Source organism: Triturus cristatus, chromosome 3_1 (assembly GCF_964204655.1).
Source record: "Triturus cristatus chromosome 3_1, aTriCri1.1, whole genome shotgun sequence".
Taxonomy (NCBI): Eukaryota; Metazoa; Chordata; class Amphibia; order Caudata; family Salamandridae; genus Triturus; species Triturus cristatus.
The window spans coordinates 337,873,618-337,894,934 of NC_140583.1; positions in this window are offsets into that span (position 1 = coordinate 337,873,618).

Sequence of the window (21,317 nt, forward strand, 5' to 3'; positions counted from 1 at the left end):
GTATAGATAACGTTATCCTTCTGGCAGCAGTGAAAACATTTCAAGAGCTTCCTACTCGGAGTTGTAGCTTGCACATGGATCTAACTGATCGTTGCCAGGAGAAGGCCAATGAGGAAGCATGCGACTACCATGGTGGGTTGTTAAATGTTAGAAATGGGGTTTCTGGATAGCTAGGGTATGCACCTCAGCCAGGCAGAACCCACCATTCTAGTCAGGGGAGTACACACTCAAGGTAACCTCTGCTCACCCCCTTGGTAGCTTGGCAGAGCAGTCTGGCTTATCCCAGAGGCAATGTGTAAAGATTTGCGCAACACACACACACATCAGTGACACACGAGGCACAACCCAAAAGAGACTTCACACAGGGTTATAAAAATGTCACATATATTGTATATAACATAAATAGACTACAATCACATAAATTACTTTGCCACTTAGGCAATTTCCATGCCAATACATATGTCATAAATCCCTTTGCCAAAGGGCAATTGTTAAAAACAACAATTGGCGTACTAAAGTACATACTTATAAGTTGCCAATGTCATACAAACTTCATGAAAACCATTAATGTGCATACCCTCCAGTTCCTGAACATAATACTTATTCTGTTCTTTTCACAATGATTCAAGCGACATATATCATGACATCAGGACATGGGATGGCAAAGTTAAGTTACACATAAATCACTACCCATCATTGCACAGGGGTCGACATTAGCTGCCATTTATGTAGTTGTAACCCGCAGGCCACAGAAGAACCTATGCGCTTATCTCAGGTATTATGATAATTCTACAGTACCTTTGTGCTTAGCAAACACAACGGGGGTCATCCGTTGAGGTTAACCCTGTATGGCCGGTCCCATTTAATGCCCCCAAGGTGGATGATTAATGACAGAGGGGCATGCACTGCCCAACTCTTCCTGGAGACCTAGATTGTTCCCCCGCATGGAGGGAAACAAAATGTAGTTGTTTGTGGGTGCACCGAACAACTGCCGACAAAGGTGGCCTTCCAAGGATGGGGAATCTGCCAGTGCATTCCTCAAATAGGGGCATTGCTTGTGGGCCCGACTCACCCTCTGCCGTATGGGTGCATGTGGAGCAGTCTGGGAGTAGCCGCTCTGTTAGCTGCGGCTGGGAGGGGTAGGCGCAGCCTTCGTCACTGGGTTCTGCCCACCGCACGGTCTCAGCAGAGCGCCTCCACTCTCAGCTTAGTGTGGTTCCTCTTTCCTTCTGGTGGATGCGGCGTGAGGGAGTGGGGAATCCCATGAGGCTCTGGCATGGTTTCTTGGTCCTGAGGTCAGCCCTCACCACGTGCTCCTGACTTGGGACCCAGGCAGCTTTTCACACCGGCACCAACAGGGAATCAGCAATGTGCTGATCCCTCAGTTACATGCAACACTCACCATGTGTTTTGTGGCAAAAGAACAGGGAAAATGAAATGCTCACCCTACACTTTTTTTTTTCTTAGCGCTTCCTCAGTTGGGGATTAGAAATCCAGCGCTACACATGCGCTTTGAGAAAGCTACTATAAAGCGCACACTCTACCCTACTTGTGACTGTCCAGTGTGAATGCACAACTCCAGCTGCTGTCACTCCAAAACTAGACGCTGAATACATTAACAGTCAGAGGCACACAGAATGGTTAAGCAAGAAAATGCCCACTTTCTAAAAGTGGCATTTTCAAAAAAAGAATGTCAAAACCACCATTACTGAAATGTGTGTCAATAAATGCTGAGTTCAGAGAGCCTAATCTCAATTTCTTAATCTTTTCCCTATTGAAAGTTACATATGTAAAATGTTACAGTGTAGCTCCAATGATAGCCATTGGGAAAGACAGCCTTTCAACAGTGAAAAACGAAATACACAGTATTTCACTATCAGGACATGTCACACACACCAGTACATGTCCTACTTTTCACATACACTACTCCCTGCCCATGGGGGTATCTTGGGCCTACCTTAGGGGTGCCTTACAAGTATGAAAAGGGACGGTTAGGGCCTATGAAGTGGGTGCACTTTCCAGGTCAACATGGCAGCTTACAACTGTGCATGCAGACACTATAGTGGGAAGTCTGAGACACATTTACAGGACTACTCCTGTGGTTGGTACAACCAGTGCTAAAAGCCCACTAGTAGCATTTGATTTAAAGGTCTTGGAACACACCGTGCACTTTACTAGAGATTTACAAGTAAATCAAATGTGCTTATCATGGATAACCAATCAGATTCACAATATACATAGAGAGCATCTGCACTTTAGCACTGATCAGCAGTGGTAAAGTGTCCAGAGTCCTATAGCCAACAAAAACAGAGTCAGAAAAAGGCAAAAAGTTCTGGGATAAACCTGCAAAAAGAGCCATGTCTAATTCTAAAACTAACCCATCAAAACGTCATGATCTCGCAAAGGCTCAAGTCTGGGAATCTTTGTGTTAGAGAAGATTTTAATAACCTTTTTTAAGTGAAAAATAAATGTTTCTTCAATTTTTTGTAAAAATTATTTCAATTCATTAAAAATGCTTAGTAATATTCAATGCATATTAAATAAATATAAGCATTTTACTTTAGGTGGATTTTTTTATGAATCTGTAAAAATTTTTAATTTCATTTAATATATTTACATAAATTAAATATTTAATTCAAAATTAAGTAAATAGTGTTTTATCATTTCTTATTTTGCTCTGCATTCAAATTTAATGTGTACAATTAATTTGCCTTAATAACAAACATAATATTATTGACATAATTTTTTATAGTCCAATAAACTTGTTGAATATTGCCTACACCTTACCATAGGGAGATCTCCACCCCAGTGCTTTTATCATATACCGGCGGACAATTGTGAGTCACTAAATATATGAGATTCCCTGTAGCCAAATTTCAACAATTATATCTAATACATACAGGTAATAGGTGAAGTTATGGGCATAACTTTCACGTGCATAGTGGCAGTGATACTGTGTCTCCTAAACTATCCCCCTTCATGCTCTCCTCAAGGCCTGCACTTTGTGCTTTCTGTGGCTCAGTTTATGTCAATATATATAATATCTTACCTCCTTTGGAATACTAGCACCGCAATCCCTCCTAGCCAATACACGTCCACGTATAAACTGAATAATCTGTGGGGTGTTGGACTGTTCCAATAATCTATTGGCTGATGATCTCCTTTAAACTTGCATCGTGTCTGTCTCCTGTTAGTCTCATGCCCTGGATATACACAGAAGGTCTTGCCTCAGGCATATCTTTGGTGTGGTTGTCTCTACACCAGCACAAAAGGACTTGAAGGAGGAGTGGCAGAGCTACAGAGTGGGTGGTGTTGGTAAAGCAGAAAATCTGCCACCTCTGTTCAATTGAAAGATGAAAAGAGAAGAACGTCCTATTACCTGGGAGGAACAAATGGTTGACCCCAGCAAATTTCCACTATACAAAAGAGAGTGAAAATAACAAGTTATTATTCAATACTGAATACTCAAATGCCAGCCCAATAATACATTATACATTGAGACAAGGCCTATAAATGCCAATAAGCACATGTAAACTAATACATTAACCCAATCTGAGTGTCCTGCACCTACACGGAAAATAATGAAGAGCGGTAACCATAGGAAATACAGTTGGAATGGTAATACATGTGCATTAAAATACTGCATTTTTACAGCAGCGTCTCCATTGGTTCCATTACAGCGAATGAATCTTCTTCAAGCTCCTTATTATAATCATGGTTAACTGTGAGTAATAGATATTAATAGATATTTGCAGAATGTGCAAATTTCAATTTTCCCATTTATTTTCAGAGCACAGGTGGTTGTTTTCTGATGGTGGTAAAACCAAACACTCAGTAATTGTGCTACCTTTTGAGAGACATTGGAGACTAAAGTTGTTTGGCTGCTTTTTTGGTTGTCATTATGATTGTAGGTGTTTTTGATTGGTAGCCTGATTTTTTTTCCTTGAGAAGAAATAGAACATGCTGCTTTCCTCCAGTTCTCTTCATCTTCTCCCAATATTCAACAGGAGCAATTTTATAAAACTCAATAGTGTTGATGCATTACCAGGTGCTTTAATGGGATCACAGAGTGTTACTATCATTATCGCCTGAAAGTGAAATTGAAGATGATAAAAAAGATTTTGTGTCATTTTAATAACTAGCAACACCATGACTCCATGACAAGAGTAACAAGTACTTAATCTACTGCCATAACTATCTTCAGCTATCTTCATCTTACAATCTTCCAGTCTCCTTTCATCGTACTCCACTAACCGACTAATTGTTTGCCTCGAACAGAGCACTGTCCAGAGGAAAAGGTGGTTTCCATAGATAGTATAATAATGCAATTTTGCCAGTGTTAAAGTACCACATTCCATTATCGCTCGCCAGAATATGGCAAATAAAAAAAACAACTTGAAAAACTTACAAAAGCCCCCAGCACAACCACACCACTGACCCCAAGTCATTTTTTGTAATAAATGACTTCAAATAAAAAATCCCTGCCCAGCCCCAGCAGAGAAGAAGCTGAGCATGCACCCATATATCATCAAGGACCAACACCTGTCTGCACCCAAGCTGTGTGGTAGTGTCATGGATCAGCACTGGAATAGATGTCTCCAGTGATCCTTCACATGAACGTAAATTCACCAAAATGCATGTGGTAGTGAAAGTGACACCACATGCCCTTTGAACTTCACTTTCACTTTCACTCACACAAACACAGATGCTTACACATACACACACAATCACATATACACAAACTCCCTCTTACATTAACACACTCTCACCCACAAGCACACACACAACATACATTTTAAAGCATTTTTTACTTACCTAGGCTGCCAGGGAGGGTCATATTCCAGCTAAGTGTCAGCCGTGTCAGCCTAAGGGTGGTCTTTCCCCAAACTTTTTGCATCCTCCTCCATTTTTTCTGACCTTGTTTTTGCTGGCCTTGGAACCCTGTGCACTTTACCACTGCTAATCAATGCTAAGGTGCTTGTGCTGTCTCCTCTAAACATGGTAAACTAATTCTCAATTGGCTTATTTGATTTATTTATAAGTCCATAGTAAAGTGACACTACCAGAGCTTGTAAACTAAATGCTACTAGTGGATCTGCTGCTCTGAATGTGCCACCCACTTAAGTAGCCCTTTAAACATGTCACAGACCTGCCATTGCAGCGTGTGAGTGCAGTTTGTAAACCGCCTTTTCGACCTGGCACAATAAATCTATTATCAGGCCCAAACATCCTATATATGTTTTTCACTACTGCAAGGTCTACCTCTTCCATAAGATAACATTGGAGTTACCTTATTACATTCTATAAGTATAATTTCTAAATAAGAATAGGCACTAGTTCCTGGTTGGTGTCCCTGAAATCCCATTTTAAAATCCAATCATGGGTGAAGTCAGACTTTTAATTATAGTTCTAATCCTAACTTATGGTGAAGTCAGACTTTCAACCAATCAATCAATCAATGAACTTGTAAAGCGCGCTACTCACCCATAGGGTCTCAAGGCGCTGGGGGGAGGGGGATCCGCTACTGCTCGAAGAGCCAGGTCTTGAGCTGTTTCCTGAAGGAGAGATGGTTCTGGGTCAGTCGTAGGTGGGTGGGGAGGGAGTTCCATGCCTTGGCTGCCAGGTAGGAGAAGGATCTTCCTCCGGCGGTGGTCTTGCGGATGCGTGGGATGGTGGCGAGGGCGAGGTTGGTGGAGCGGAGGTGGCGGGTGGGTGTGTAGAATGTGAGGCGGTTGTTGAGGTATGTGGGTCCCATGTCGTGGAGAGCCTTGTGTGCGTGGGTGAGGAGTCTGAACGTGATCCTCTTGCTGATGGGGAGCCAGTGCAGGTCTCTCAGCTGGAGAGAGATGTGGCTGAAGCGGGGGGTGTCCAGGATAAGTCGTGCAGAGGCGTTCTGTATGCGCAGGTGTCTTTTCTGTAGTTTGGCTGTGGTTCCAGCGTAGAGGGTGTTTCCGTAGTCCAGTCGGCTGGTGACGAGGGCCTGGGTGACCGTCTTCCTGGTGTCGGTGGGGATCCACCGGAAGATCTTTCGGAGCATGCGCAGGGTGTTGAAGCAGGATGATGAGACGGCATTGACTTGCTTGGTCATCGTGAGGGAGGAGTCCAGGATGAAGCCCAGGTTGCGAGCATGGTCCGTTGGCTTTGGAGCGGAGCCCAGGGCAGGAGGCCACCAGGAGTCGTCCCAGGCGGAGGGGGATGTTCCCAGGATGAGGACTTCCGTCTTATCTGAGTTCAGTTTCAGCCTGCTGAGCTTCATCCATTCCGCAACGTCTTTCATTCCTTCCTGGAGGTTGGCTCTGGCTGTGGCGGGGTCGTTGGTGAGGGAGAGGATCAGCTGGGTGTCGTCGGCGTAGGAGATGATGTTGAGGTTGTGTTGGCGTGCGATGGCTGCGAGGGAGCTCATGTAGACGTTGAAGAGGGTGGGGCTGAGCGAGGATCCTTGCGGGATGCCGCAGATGACTTCGGTGGCCACGGACCGGAATGGGGGAAGGCAGACTTTTTGGGTTCTGCCGGCGAGGAACGAGATGATCCATTCCAAGGCCTTTCCTTGGATTCCGATGTTGCTGAGGCGCTGTATCAGGGTGCGGTGGCATACGGTGTCGAAGGCGGCCGAGAGGTCCAGGAGGATGAGGGCACTGTTTCCCCGTTGTCGAGCAGGGACTTGATGTCGTCGGTGGCTGCGATGAGGGCGGTCTCGGTGCTGTGGTTTGCTCGGAAGCCGGACTACGAGGGGTCGAGAGATCCGTTGGTCTCGAGGAAGGTGGAGAGTTGTTTGTTGACGATCTTCTCGATGACTTTGGCCGGAAAGGGGAGGAGCGAGATGGGGCGGAAGTTCTTGAGGTCCGTGGGGTCCGCGGTGGGTTTCTTCAGGAGGGCGCTGAGCTCGGCGTGTTTCCAGCTCTCTGGGAAGGTGGCGGATGCGAAGGAGCTGTTGATGATGTTCCGGAGTTGGGGTGCGATGATGGAGTCGGCTTTGTTGAAGATGTTGTGTGGGCAGGGGTCGGTTGGGGAGCCGGAGTGGATGGTGTTCATCATGTGGGTGGTATCTTCGGTGCTGACCGTCGTCCAGGTACGGAGGGTGGTGGTGGGGGGCGCCGGATCGGTGGTAGGGTGCGCGGTTTGTGCGCTGAAACTGTTGTATATGTCGGCAATCTTGTGGTGAAAGAACGAGGCGAGTGAGTCGCAGAGGTCCTGCGAGGGTGTGATATCGTTGTTGCAGGCGCTGGGGCTGGAGAGCTCTTTGATGAGGCTGAAGAGTTCCTTGCTGTTGTGGGAGTTGTTGTCCAGTCGTTCTTTGAATGTGGTCCTTTTGGTGGTGCGGATCAGTTGGTGGTGTTTGCGGGTGGCGTTCTTGAGGGCTGTCATGTTTTCTGTAGTCTGGTCGTGGGGCCAGGCTTTCTCGAGGGTACGGCAGGTTTTCTTGGAGTTTTTGAGGTCGTTGGTGAACCAGGAGGCTTTCTTGCTGCCGTGTCTGCTGGGAGGGTTCTTCAGTGGTGCAAGGTCATCGGCGCAGTTGGTGAGCCACTGTGTGAGGTTGCGGGCTGCTTCGTTGGGGTCCGTCGTGTTGGTGGGGGTGTTCTGGCTGAGGGAGGTGGTGAGCTGGTCGGCGGTGATCTTGCTCCAGCTTCTGCAGGGGAACCTGTTGAGGGTGGTTGTGGGTCGTGGTTCTCCTGAAGTTGAAGTGGACGCAGCTGTGGTCTGTCCAGTGCAGTCCGGTGGAGTGGCTGAAGGAGATGTGCTTGCTGGAGGAGAAGATGGGGTCAAGCGTGTGGCCGGCGATGTGGGTGGGGTTGTTCACCAGTTGCTTGAGTCCGAGGTTAGTGAGGTTGTCCAGCAGGGTGGCGGTGTTGCTGTCATTGTTGTTCTCCAGGTGGAAGTTGAGGTCTCCTAGGAGGATGTAGTCTGAGGAGGTAAGGGTGTGCGGGCTGACAAAGTCTGCGATGGCTTCGCTGAATTGTGTGCGTGGTCCCGGGGGTCTGTCAGGGGTGCCTCTGAGGGTGGTCTTGGGGTCAGTGTGTATCTGGAAGTGAAGGTGTTCGGCAGCAGTGAGGGTGTCGTCGGAGTTGGTCGTGATTCGGATGGTGTTTCTGTGGACGATGGCGATGCCTCCTCCGGCTTGGTTGACGTGGTCCTTCCAGGCGATCTTGTAGCCATCCGGAATGGCTATGGCGATGTTGGGAGCTGAGGAGGCGTTCATCCATGTTTCTGTGAGGAAGGCAACGTCTGGTGATGTTGTGTCGAGAAGGTTCCAGAGTTCGACGGCGTGTCTGTGGATGGAGCGGGTGTTGAGCAAGATGCACTTGAGGTGGTCGTTGCTGGAGCCTGGCTTGGTGGGTGCGGTGCAGGATCGGGTGCAGGTGAAGTTGCAGGCGTGGCAGGTGAATGCTCCGTGGGTGCATTTCGGGTTGGCTTGGTAGCAGGCTGGCTGTCGGCCGGTGTTGAGTGCATGGAGGGTGGCGGCGTCGTATCTCTGTCGGGTTGGCTGGCTCCGGTGGGGTCCAGGGGTTCTGGCGCTGGACGCGGTCCAGGGGTGGACAGGCGTAGACGGGCTTGCCTTTGGCGCACAATCGGCGCGCCCGCTGCGCGTGGCCTCTGCGCGTGGCCGCTGCGCGTATGCGTGGTCCCCCCCGGAAGGGGGGGTGGAAAGAGCGGGAAGACGGAGCGGGAGAGCGAGGGCAAGCCTGGGCAAGCCTGGAGAGCAGGGACCTTAAGGAGAGGCGGCAGCAAGAGAGGCCAAGAAGGCAGCAGCAGCAGAATCTGGGACCACGGGGGACGTGCAGAGTGTAATTCTGAAAATTCCACTTCTAGAAAGTTGGCATTTTCCTGCCTTAGCCATTTAGTGTCTATTGCCTGTACCTGGGTCCCATTACTGAGTGTGGCTGCTAGTTGGGCTTTATGTATTCCTCCTAAACAGCCACACACAATAGTGAGCTTAGGTGCGCATGGATGGGCCATCACTGGCAGTGTGGGAGGTAGGGGCTGTGCACAGCCCCACTACCACTTGAATAAGCAGTTTCCTGCCTCCACACAAAGGGCTGTATATCCCCTATCGTTAGTCTGGAGCCAGGATGTCTGGGGGCTTCAAAGAAATCTTCTAGATTAGAAGCTTCTCCCCCACTTCAAATGCACAACCGAGTATAAATAGTCGAACTCAGACTACCACTTCAGTACACTTCTGGACCTGCGGATACTCAGCCAGGAAGAAGGTCTGCGGTGCAATAGTAAATGGTGTTGGGGGAAAGTGGTGGGGCAGCGTGGGATAGTAACAAAATAAACAAACAAAAAATTACCTGCCACTCGCCGCTCTTCTGCTCGCAGCTCTTCTGGTTACAGGTTGATGCTCCCAGGGTCCCCTACGGCCAATCCAGATGCTGCTCTTATTGTGGTAATGACCATGAGAGCAGTGTCTGGATTGGGTGGAACAAGCTGGTTTTGCGCTCCATTGAGGGCTGGGAAACTGTGTCTGCTGTTGGGTTGTGGAGATGTCAGCACACATGTTGGTTTTCGCGTCCTGCCTGCTGCTGTCATCATGATGGCCCTGCCCCCAAGACTCAGTGGCCGGCATGAAGATAAATAAAATGATAATTAAACTGTTTCATTATCAGGCCTCAGTTCCCTTTTTAAGGCTACTTGAGTGGGTTGCTCAATAAGTGCTGCAGGCCCACAAGTAGCATTTGCATTACTAGCCCTGGCGCACAAATTGCATTTTTACTAGGGACTTCACTAGTAATACAACATACCAAATATGGACAACCAATTACCATTACACTGTACACAGGAAGCACTTGCACTTTGACACTGTTCAGCAGTGGCAAAGTGTCCAAAATAACTAAGCTGGCAACACATGTCAGAAAAAAGGTCTAGGGGAAAAGCAAAACGTTTAGGGAACTTTAGCCAAAAAGGGCCAAGTCCCACACAACCCCCTCCTAGCCAAAAGCCAGGGTAGACCAATCAACTACCTTGATGGACTTCCCTGCTTAGGGTGATAGAACGCGGACGCAGGCCCTCTACCACAAGGACACCCTCCGGTTCTCTGTCTTTCTGACCCCAGGGGATTCTCTTGGTCCCTTATCCGTGGTCCAAATATGCCGCTCCATGGGCGCTTCCAGTCTGTTGGGCCTCTATCGGGGAGCTGGCTCCTTGCCAACCCCCACCTTGAGCGGTATCTCTGGAAGACCCCTCAGTCAGGACACTGTTACCAGTTATCCTGTCGTTCAGGTTAGCTGTGGGTGGACCCTGGTCACTCCTAGGGGACCCAGCCCTACTGGCTGGACACGGTCCGACGGGTCTTCCACGCGGGGGGACACAGTCCTCCCTTAACCTTCCATTTAGATTTCTGTGCCTGCCTTTTAGTTCAGTACCGTGGGCGCTCTGATGACAGACACTGCACGCCCTCCTGATGCTCTGTGTGTTTCCTGGCACAGAGGGCAAGTAGGTGCTAGGCCTCCCACTGGGTGCTCCTCTAAGGAACCCCTGGGGACCCAGTTCACACTCCCTCCCTCTCCTTTGAGACAGGGCGCCAGCCCGCATGCCGCCCACACTACTATGGGATCCACCGGTTCTATTTCACATCTCTTCCCTCGCTGGGGCCCTTTCAGGCCCTTGGTCCCTTGACCAGGGGTCCGGCTCTTGTGCCAGCTCCCGGGAATCAAAGAGCTCGCACCGTAACACGAATTGGGGCAATCGTGGAAAATAATTACTGAGCCTAGGCTCCTTAGGGGTAAGGTTGAGCACCCCTTTCAAATCAATTGCCATGCTCACCAACACCCAGTCATCCAGAGCATGCTTGTACTCATCCACACTTGGCACTGGCTGTTCGCTGCTAGCATTCAAACTGGACTCTGCCTGTTTAACCTTAATATCCCTCATGCTTAACTCAAAAGCTAAGAGAATCTTTTTCTTTCCCAAGGCGAGAGCATTTCTGCTCTCCTCTGCTCACTTTTCACTTTCAATGAGCAGCTTCTTTTCCTCTGCCTGAGTTTTAAGTTTCAACACCTCCAACTCATGCTCCCTGACCCTTTGGTTTTCCTCCAACTCCTCTGGTGAAAATCACCTCCTTGAATGGCTACTACCAGCCCCTGAAGCTGGTACCTCCACTGGCAAATCCTGTGGACCAAATTCATTCACTGGGTCATCCTCATCCACCTCAACATCACCCGCCTCCTGAGTCCATTTGGCTTCCCACCAGGCCCTCAAGGCCACCTACAGCTCCTCCTTCTGGTGCTACTTTTCATGGGACATCCCAAAGCTCTTCAGAATTGCCTCAACTGATCAACTTTGTAGGTAAGAAATGCCTCAATGTTGAACTCTAATTCTGCAGCCTCACGGGCTCCTGGACTCCTCTGAAACATGATGTGTGGCTTAAAGGCTTGCTCAAAACTAAAACCAACAAATCAAAAACACATTATGTGGTTGCGCATTGGTCTAATAAATTTGTGATGTACACCAATCACTGTGAGTGAACTTGCAAACATACATTCGACTCCTACAGCATTAATTACAAAAATAATGTTAGGAAATCCCACCGCACTCCCGCCAAAATGTTAGAATCAACGGATCCCTGGTTGGCTGAGGTGGGTACCTTAGGCCAAACAGGGACCTACGAGCCCCCAACGTTAGGGAAAGACAGGTCGCCTCTAGAGATAGACCCCGCTCCGCCTCCTTGGTAGCCTGGCACGAGCAGCCAGGCTTATCTTCAAGGCCAATGTGTAAAGTATTTGCAATTACACTCACAGCAACCCAATGATTACTCCACAAATAGACTCCACATGAGTTTTATAGAAAAACAAGTATATGTTTATAAAAAGATATATGATGCGACCACACAATACTAAACCGACACATGGGTTGGGGTAAAGCTCCCCCTGGCTTATTACTATTGAGCTAAAGTAAACAATCCCATGAATCCTAATGTCATAATATGCAGTTTGTTATGCAACAATCAGGTATTTCACAACATAAGAATAATGCAGATCATAATTGGGCTATCTGGCGATTTGTACTGTTACTGTAATGCAGTGCATAATGCAACAACGTTGCAAATTGTTATGCCCCCGTAATGCAATGCGTACGGTCCCCTTCAGATCCTCTGTTAGAAAAAAGCAATGCAACGTGTAATACAGTTATCAGGCAGTTCGTTATGCGAAACTGATGCAAGGCAGAACACATATATCAGGCAGTTCAGTATGCAACCCTAAAGTAATGTGTAATACGACCATCTGGCAGTTCGTGATGCAGGACTAAGACAAGGCGTAACACATCTATCAGACAGTCCGTTATGCAAACCCAGTGCAATGTGTAACACACCTATCAGGTAGTTTGTTATGCAAAACTAATGCAAGGGGCTATACGACAAACAGACAGTTCATTGTGCAGGGATAAGGCAATGTGTCATACAATCTTCAGATACTCCGTTATGCAGGACTAATGCAATACGTAATTTACTCCGGCACCGTTCACGGTGCCTCCAGCGGTCTCTCCGCCCCTCGTGCTGACTTGCGATTAGTCTCCGGCCACAGTTGACCCCCTACACGTGTAAGATATAACACAGTAAATGCAGCTTTGCACTCTGGCCTCGGTGCTGCCACTCCCTTGGCACACGGCCCGCGATCCGAGCAGAAGCAGAGGCTCGCGCTGCAGAACAGAGAATGAGGCCGAGAGCGTCTCCCTCTGAGCCTGCGCCCCAGGAGTCAATGAGACTCACTGGACTCCGGGTGCACAATAACCAGACAACTCCTCACGAGGGTCTCAGGCTGCACACGACACACGCACGCAGCATCGCTGAGACACACTTGATCTTCTGGGGCCCAAAATCGCAGGGCACAAATTGCACAGGTCTCCAGCGGTAGAAAGCACGCGCATTTCGTGTCGCGGAGACACACTTTATCTTCTGGTGCCCCTGATCACAAGGCAGAACTTGCGCAGGTCTCAGGCTGTAGATAGCACACACACACAGTGTGCTCAAGAAACACTTGATCTTCAGGTGCTCCCGATCACAGGGCACCTCTGGCGAGGGTCTCAAGGCTGCAAACAGCACACGCACAGAGCGTCGCTGAGACACACTTGCCCTTCTGGAGTGCACGATCACAGGCCAATTAATGCCAAAGTCTCAGGCTGCACCAAGCAGAGGCACACTGCGTCGCTGACACTTACTTGGCTTCCCGGTGCACACTTTCACAGGACGATCCTCTCGAAGGACTCAGGTTGTACCAAGCACACGCACACTGTGTCGCTGAGTCTCATTTGGAACTCCATGTGCCCAAGATCACAGGGCACAACCTGCGAAGGTCTCAGGCTAGACAGAGCACATGCACACAGCGTCTCTGAGAGTCTTCTCTGGAAACTTTTGTGTTCCTGTGTTTCCGAACAGGGAGTCAGCTCACCTCAGGCCCTTGGGGATAGTTACTTCAGGACACAGCACACCGCAAAGTCCTTCAAGCAGGGGGACACACCACACAGCAAAGTCCCTTTAGCCTTTCCTTGGTTGAAACAGCAAACTGCAGGCCAGCCCCAGATCACACAGCAAGAGCAGTCCTATCCATCAGTCTCTTCAGTTGTTTCTTCCTTGGCAAAGGTCCTCTTGACCACGAAGTAGCTCCAGTCTTGTTCACACTTGATTAAGCCATTTTTCCCAAGTTCAGGAGTTTCATGTCGCATAGTTATACCCCTCAATGGCATTGAAGTCTTTGTGTTACAGGGGACACTGACCCCTGCTCAAACCAGTTCTGGGTGCCTCCCTACCAGTGACACCTTCTTCCTTTGATTAGTGGGGGTCTGGATTCTCAATCACTCAGCAGGAGATGGGACAATTGTTTTATAGCACCAGCCCGACCTCTTCACCTCTAGGGGCTTCTCCTCCCCCTACACTCCAGATGCAGGTCAGCCTGTGCTGTCTGACCTCCTCCCCTGGGTCAAGACATTCCCCAGATCCTATCAAATCCAGCCAGCCAACCCACAACCAGGCAAAGACACACAGAAATGTTTAAAGCACAAAAACCCAACCATTTCTGAAAGAGTGGCTTACACACACATAATGCAATAACCATCTTCATAAAAAGATGTGTTGTTGCAGGGTGAGTTTAGGCATACTCAACTTCACCTTTCCATCTTAAGCCTGTTGGAAGATAGGCTGGAAAACATATTACACAGCCTTCCCATTCTATTCTAATGGGCAAGATGGCCTTTCAACAGGGAAAACGAAATGGTGATTATTTCACTGTCAGGACATGACACACACCTTAGTACACGTCCTACCTTTCACATGCACTACACCCTGTCCAGGGGGGTACCCTAGACCTACCATCGGGGTGTCTTAGGTGCACAGAAAGGGAAGGGCAAGGTCTGTCAAGTAAGTGAACTTGACAGAACAACATGGCAGTTTCACAAACTGTGTGCGGGCCCTGCAATGGCAGGCCTTTTTAAGGCTATTTGAGTGGGTGGCACAATAAGTGCTGCAGGCCCACAAATAGCATTTACATTACTAGCCCTGGCACAGATAGTGAATCTCTACAAGGCACTTCACTAGTAACACAACATACCAATTATAGACAACCATTTACCATTACACTTAACACAGGGAGCACTTGCACTTTGACACTGTTTAGCAATGGCAAAGTGTCCAAAACATTTAAGTTGGCAACACATGTCAGAAAAAAGGTCTAGGGAAAAAGCAAAAAGTTTAGGGAAATTTAGCCAAAAAGGGCCAAGTCCCACAGTCATCTGTCGATTCGCCCCTCCCTGCCCCACTGCTCTTACCTGCACTAGCAGCTCCTGGCAGGTCAATGCTGCAGAGCAACAGTTCCTTCAGAGCCGCAGTCCAGCACAGTGCCAGTCTTTTCAGCAGCACCGCAGCAGCGGCGACTCCTTCACTATGACACATTGCCTTATCCCTGCAGAACGAACTGTCTGTTCATTGTATTGCCCATTACATTAGTTTTGCATAACGAGCTGCCTGATAGGTGTGTTACGCATTGCACTAGGTTTACATAACAAACTGCCTGATAGATGTGTTATGCATTGTCTTAGTCCTGAATCACGAACTGTCGGATTGTCGTATAACACATTGCATTAGGGTTGCATACAGAACTGCCTGATATATGTGTTCCGCCTTGCATTAGTTTCGCATAACGAACTGCCTGATAACTGTATTACACGCTGCATTGCTTTTTCCTAACAGAGGATCTGAAGAGGAACGTACGCATTGCATTACGGAGGCATAGCAGTTTACAACGTTGGTGCATTACGCACTGCATTACAGTAACAGTACAAATCGCCAGATAGCCGTATTACGATCTGCATTATTCTTATGTTGTGAAATACCTGATTGTTGCATAACAAACTACATATTACGACATTAGGATTGCATAGGATTGTTTCATCATTGGGTTGCTGTGAGCATAATTGCAAATACTTTGCACATTGGCCTTGAAGATAGGTCTGGCTGCTCGTGCGAAGCTACCAAGGGGGTGGAGCGGGGGCTATCTCTAGAGGCGACCTGTCTTTCCCTAACGTTGGGGACTCGTGGGTCCCTGTTTGGCCTAAGGTACCTACCTCAGCCAACCAGGAATCCGGGGATTCTAACAACGACAAAGGGAAGGTAAATATTTCTTTAATGATCCCTCCTCGTCATCTGTTGAGTCTCCCCCACCCACCACTCTTACCTGCATGGGCCGCTCCTGTGACCTGATGCCCTTTTGCCTAAGTAACAAGGACTGGACCTGCATCTCCTAAATCCAGAACCCCAGAGTGGCTCCAAGGACTAGTTGGCTGCCCCCCTGACTTGAGCATCAGGAAAAGAAGGCTCCAACCCCCTTGACCCAGCACCTGGGCCATGCAAACTGTGAGTCTACCCTGCCAAATGGTGCCACTCCAGTTCGAAACCCTTGGAAGTGGGCCTAAGGTGCATCTTCTCTGCTGCACGGCGCTACCCCAAGCAGAACCGATGGATCACCGTTACTGCGGGGAACAGAACCATCGCCAAGACATGCATCGCAATTGCAGCGTGCCTATGCATCCTTGGCACAGCCCCAATGTTAGAAATTCACCCTTTTTGCCTGTTCACTTCATATTTTTTTGTACTGACTGACACTGATGGTAGTTGACTCTGACTGTGCATTGGGCTATGCTAGCCAGGCCCAGGCCCAGTGCTATGTTAAACACAAACACATGCATTGAGTTACACTTATAATTGGCATGACCTACCCTATAAGTCCCTAGTAGATAATAGGATAGGGGGATTAAAACTACCTATAAATCCCTAGTAAATAATAGGGTATGTCAGTCTAAAGGCCGGCAGACATTGTTGCACTTGAAGGTGCGCACTGTTGAGAGCATGAGGTAATTTTAAAAGCAGCCCTGTGTTGCAGCTCTGTTTTTAAAATAAAATTAAGTGCAGACTTTGGCGGAATGGGCACTTTAAAAGTGATAATCTACCTTATTTTTACATTGTGGTTACCCCCAAGGTCTCCCCTAGGTGCTCCAAGGGTGGGGGTCATGTAACTATAAGCAGGGTCCCTATAAAAGATGCTTTATAAACCCTGGTGAGGGAAAGCTGACCATGTTATGTTTCCCCAGTGTAGGAAATTCAAAGTCGACTTTGGTGCTGTGGGCACTGTGAAATAACAACCAAAATCGTTTTTGCAAATTAGCAACCACCCAGGTCTCCCCAATGTATTCCAGGGCTGAGGGTCCTATAATTATGATCAAGGGCTTTATAAATAGAGGTTTTATAAACCCTAGTAAGGAAGAAATTGCATGTTTTATTTTCCCCATTGAAGATACTTGGCCTCAAAGGATAACATGGCAATATTTTATGGACGCATAACTTTTGCTAGGAAAGTATAAAATATTATTCAAAGACTGAACATAATTGTATTGATAAATCCAGTACCTTAGAATTGTTGAGTTTATCTTAACTTGCACAGAAAAGGAGTTATTAGACTTTCTTTTCTGTAAGCCAAACTCCAGCCTCTAGCACTCTTCCCTGATTGGTGAACTGTGAGGGGATTAAACAAGCTGCCTTGATAAGGTGATAAGTGACCTGGCTGGGCAGAGGCTATCTGATGGAGGGAGCTCTGTGGGGCACTGGAATTCCAGAGCAGGGGTTGAGCTATAAAGCATCAGCTTCAAAGGAAGAACAGGTCAAGCAAGCCTGTTAGCTAGGGCCACCCCTCTTCCAGTTTAAATGAGAGGCTTAAGGAAGGAATTCACAGATGTGAGTGGGGCAAGTTTATGGAAAAAGGCCATACTCTGAGTTTGTTTTAGTTAGCTCTTGCTGCTCTGCTGGAATTTCAGCCATGATGTATTTTGAGAGAATACTACTTTGTGGGACACAACTATACCACTCTTTAAGGGAAGTTGTCATGCTTTGGGGTGTTGCCCTGCACCTCATTAGACGGGTGCTCCCCTGCTTGTCTCCAGAGAACACTGGGTAAATATGTGAGAGGTGCAGAGCCCCTCAGTTCTGCTGCCTAAAACTACAAGAAAAAAGAGGACTGTCCTGCCAGAATACTGATCTGCACCCAAGGGCCTGCCTGGTGAAGACTGCACCTGCTGCAATATCTGAGGAGTTTGCCTTACTTTAAGAAGGAGAAAGGAGTGGACTCCCTGCAACTATAGGTGAAAAGAACTTAACTGAGCCGTCTCCAGCCAGAGTCCTTCTCCTTGAGTGCATCCAGTGGAATTATAAGGGTCGACCAACTGCATTGTGGGAAGTGAAGTCCAGGACTATCTATGCTATTATACAGCCTTGGATTTGTGTTTTGGACACTTGGAACCCACCAGGAGAATTTCTGGAAGGACCTCCAAAAGTTTGGGATACTTTCTGGGAAGAGCTCCAGGAGGTGACCGACGCATTCCTGAGAGCCAAGCCGGCCACCTTCAACCGTGGCCCGGCCAGGATTCCAGGTTTGTCCTACTGAGGAGCTCCGAATGCTCAACATCCAGAGTTTGACCGGTAGCTCCCTGAAAGTCAAGATGACGAACCCTCACCAAATCCAGACTGGTGGAGAGCAGCGAGGGCCCATGGCAGAAAAAGCTCGAGAAAAGTTTCTAAGGTTGAATGTAGGTGGCCTACCGTGTGGTGTATCCGAGAAGGGCTCCATCCCATTTGTCCTCACACTTTGTCTTTGTCTTGGTCAAGCATGACCAGATTTCCAGAAGTGGTGCTAATGGTTTCTAAGCACTAGAAAGTGTTTATTCTTTAAAAATCATATCTCTGGTTTCCTGTATTGGATTTTCTTGGTTCTTGTGTCATTTTAAAGATAATAATATCCACTTTTTTTCTAAATTGTGTTAGATTTTTATTGTGTGTTGTATCTTACTTATTTACTGTATTGGTGTTTTTAAATGCTTTACATGCCTGTCTCCTAAGTTAAGCCTTATTGCTCGGTGTCAGCTACCAAGGGTTGAGCAAGGGACTCATTTATAGAGACCCTATTTAGGACCCTGTACCGTATTGGTGGCCTTGTTGGTGTTAGGTGTCTACCTATCCCTCCCAAAAATGCATCTTCTAACACCTCACTTCCCTCATTGACGGCAGCCTCAACAATGAACTCCACATTGCAGCCTCACAGCCTATTGGAACCTGCTCAGCTCCCTGATTGCCTGGTGCATTATCGACTCTGCATCGTAAGCTCTGGTCGATGGGATCCCCGATGACGATGCAGCCTCACGGCATCGAGGAACAGATGCATCACTTAAGCTGCACAACATATTTTTAACAACAAATCCTCGCAACACTCTGCAAACCATGAATTAAGGTAATCTATTCAGTGGGCCTAACTGAGTTCCTGTAGCTGGCCTGCGCTCCATCGCGGTCGGCCTGAACTTGTGACTTTGCTCTGGTCCTGCGCGACCAGATATCCACAGTTGGGGCTTTAAGCCTTTTGGTGCTTTTTTCACTAAAATCTTTAAAGCTGAATATCTCTGGTTCTACTAATTGGATTTTTGTTGTTTTTGTTTTGTTTAGTTTTATTAAAACTTACTCTGTTTTTCTAAACTGGTGTGGAGTCCTTTTGTAGAGTGTTTTCACTGTGTTACTGTTTGAAGTGTTGCCCAAATACTTTATACATTGCCTCAGAGTTAAGCCTGACTGCTCTGTGCCAAGCTACCTGTGGGTTGAGCACAAGTTAATTTGGGGTTTGCTTGTGACTCCACCCTGAGAATTGTGATTACTGTTTGAGAACAGTTTCAGCCCCCTCAACCAATAACCCTAATTTCTTACATGTAACATTAGCCATTACCTTTCACAAATACTTTGAAAGTATCACAAACCTTTCCTATGCATGTGGAGCACAATATTTTTTTCAGATTACCTAATGTATTTTTCCATTCTCAGTCACAGCAGATTAGCCTCTTTTGTATATGCAGATGCAATGTTCAATGGTACTCGTCAAAGAAGAGGAGCAGTAATATAATTCGCAGTTCCTAGAAGAAAAGCAATTGTAAAAGTGCTAGCAGCATTGGCCGCGCTACCATTGACCACTGCGGTGTTCCATAATTCACACATCGATTATTACTGTCAAACGAACAGTGCGTGAAGCTGCCTGCCTCTCTCATCATGCCTTCTGCATCAGTGGAGGATGCACCACAATTATCTTTCTCCTGCAAGCAGTGACCTCATCATCTTTCCCATCACACTAGCAGACACTGGTTAAGTAATTCCTGATGGAACTGGTATCTACATCAATTAATGCCATTAATAACTAAATTCTTGCCCTTTCGATTACTCGTGACCATAAAAAGACGAGACTGTTTTATTCTAATATGGCTTCGTATCATCATATAGAGTTGTCAGCGCATCGGTACATCCTGAGTATTACATTAAATCTGCATGATATCAGGATATCAAACTGCTACGCAAACAAATGATGGACGGAATGCTGAATAAATCATACATTCACCCCCAGTCAAGAGATCTGGTTTAAAACCATTGTTCTTTTACTCACCATGCCACCCCAGTCATATGCAACTTAGTCTTGACCCTGTGCCTCATGGGAACAGTCCAGACCGAACTGCCAAGCCAGGTCCTCCCTGGAGCAGAAAAAAGCATCCTGGGACCGGTTTCTGGGCATTACCCTTCATCAGCCAGGCTGGCCTGAATCCAGTGGGACAGTGAGCAAGGGACCCACATCTGGGCATGCCCATCCCACTTAGGTTGAAAAGTGTTACGCAAACAAATGATGGACGGAATGCTGAATGAAAAGTGCTACAGAAACAAATGATGGACGGAATGCTGAATAAATCATACATTCACCCCCAGTCAAGAGATCTGGGTTAAGTCCACTGTTCTTTTGCTCACCATGCCACCCCACTTTAGACCCAGCCATATGCAAATCAGTCTTGACCCTGTGCCTCATGGTAACAGTCCAGACCGAACTGCCAAGCCAGGTCCTCCCTGGACCAGAAAAAAGCATCCTGGGACCGGTTTCTGTGTATTACCCTTCATCAGGCAGGCTAGCTTGAATCCAGTGTTCTGCATTCTGTCCATCAACTGTTGTTTTTGCATTTGTCACCCCGAGTGGGAATGGTATGCCCAGACGTGGGTCCCGTGCTCTCCATGCCACTGGAATAAAGCTATCCTGGCTGAAGAGTGGTAAAACCCCGAAACTGGTCCTAGGATGCTTGTTTCCATTCCAGGGAGGACCAGGCTTGGCAGTTTGGGCTGGACTGTTCCCATGAGGCACAGGGTCAAGACTGATTTGCATATGGCTGGGTACAAACTGGAATGGCATGGTGAGAAAAAAAGATGGATTTAGGCCCAGATCTCTGTACTGGGGTGAATGTATGACATTGCTCTGCATTCTGTCCATCACCTATTGTTTTTGCATTTGTCACCCCGAGTGGGACGGGTATGCCCAGACGTGGGTCCCGTGCTCTCCATGCCACAGGAATCAAGCTATCCTGGCTGAAGAGGGGTTAACCCCCGAAACCAGTCCTAGGATGCATGTTTCCAGTCCAGGGAGGACCTGTCTTGGCAGTTTGGGCTGGACTGTTCCCATGAGGCACAGGTCAAGACTGATTTGCATATGGCTGGGTTCAAACTGGAATGGCATGGTGAGCAAAAAACGATGGATTTAGGCCCAGTTCTCTGTACTGGGGTGAATGTATGACATTGTTCTGCATTCTGTCCATCAACTGTTGTTTTTGCATGAGGATATCAAACAGTTTAGCGTCTGGAGCTCATTAAGAAATTACTTATTTCACATGTCAAGAATTTATGGTTGAAAAAATATTCACTTAAATCTTTTTCACCTAATGAAGAAAGCATAAATGAATATGAGCCATTTCCTTTCTACACCTGCTGATGAGAAACGGGT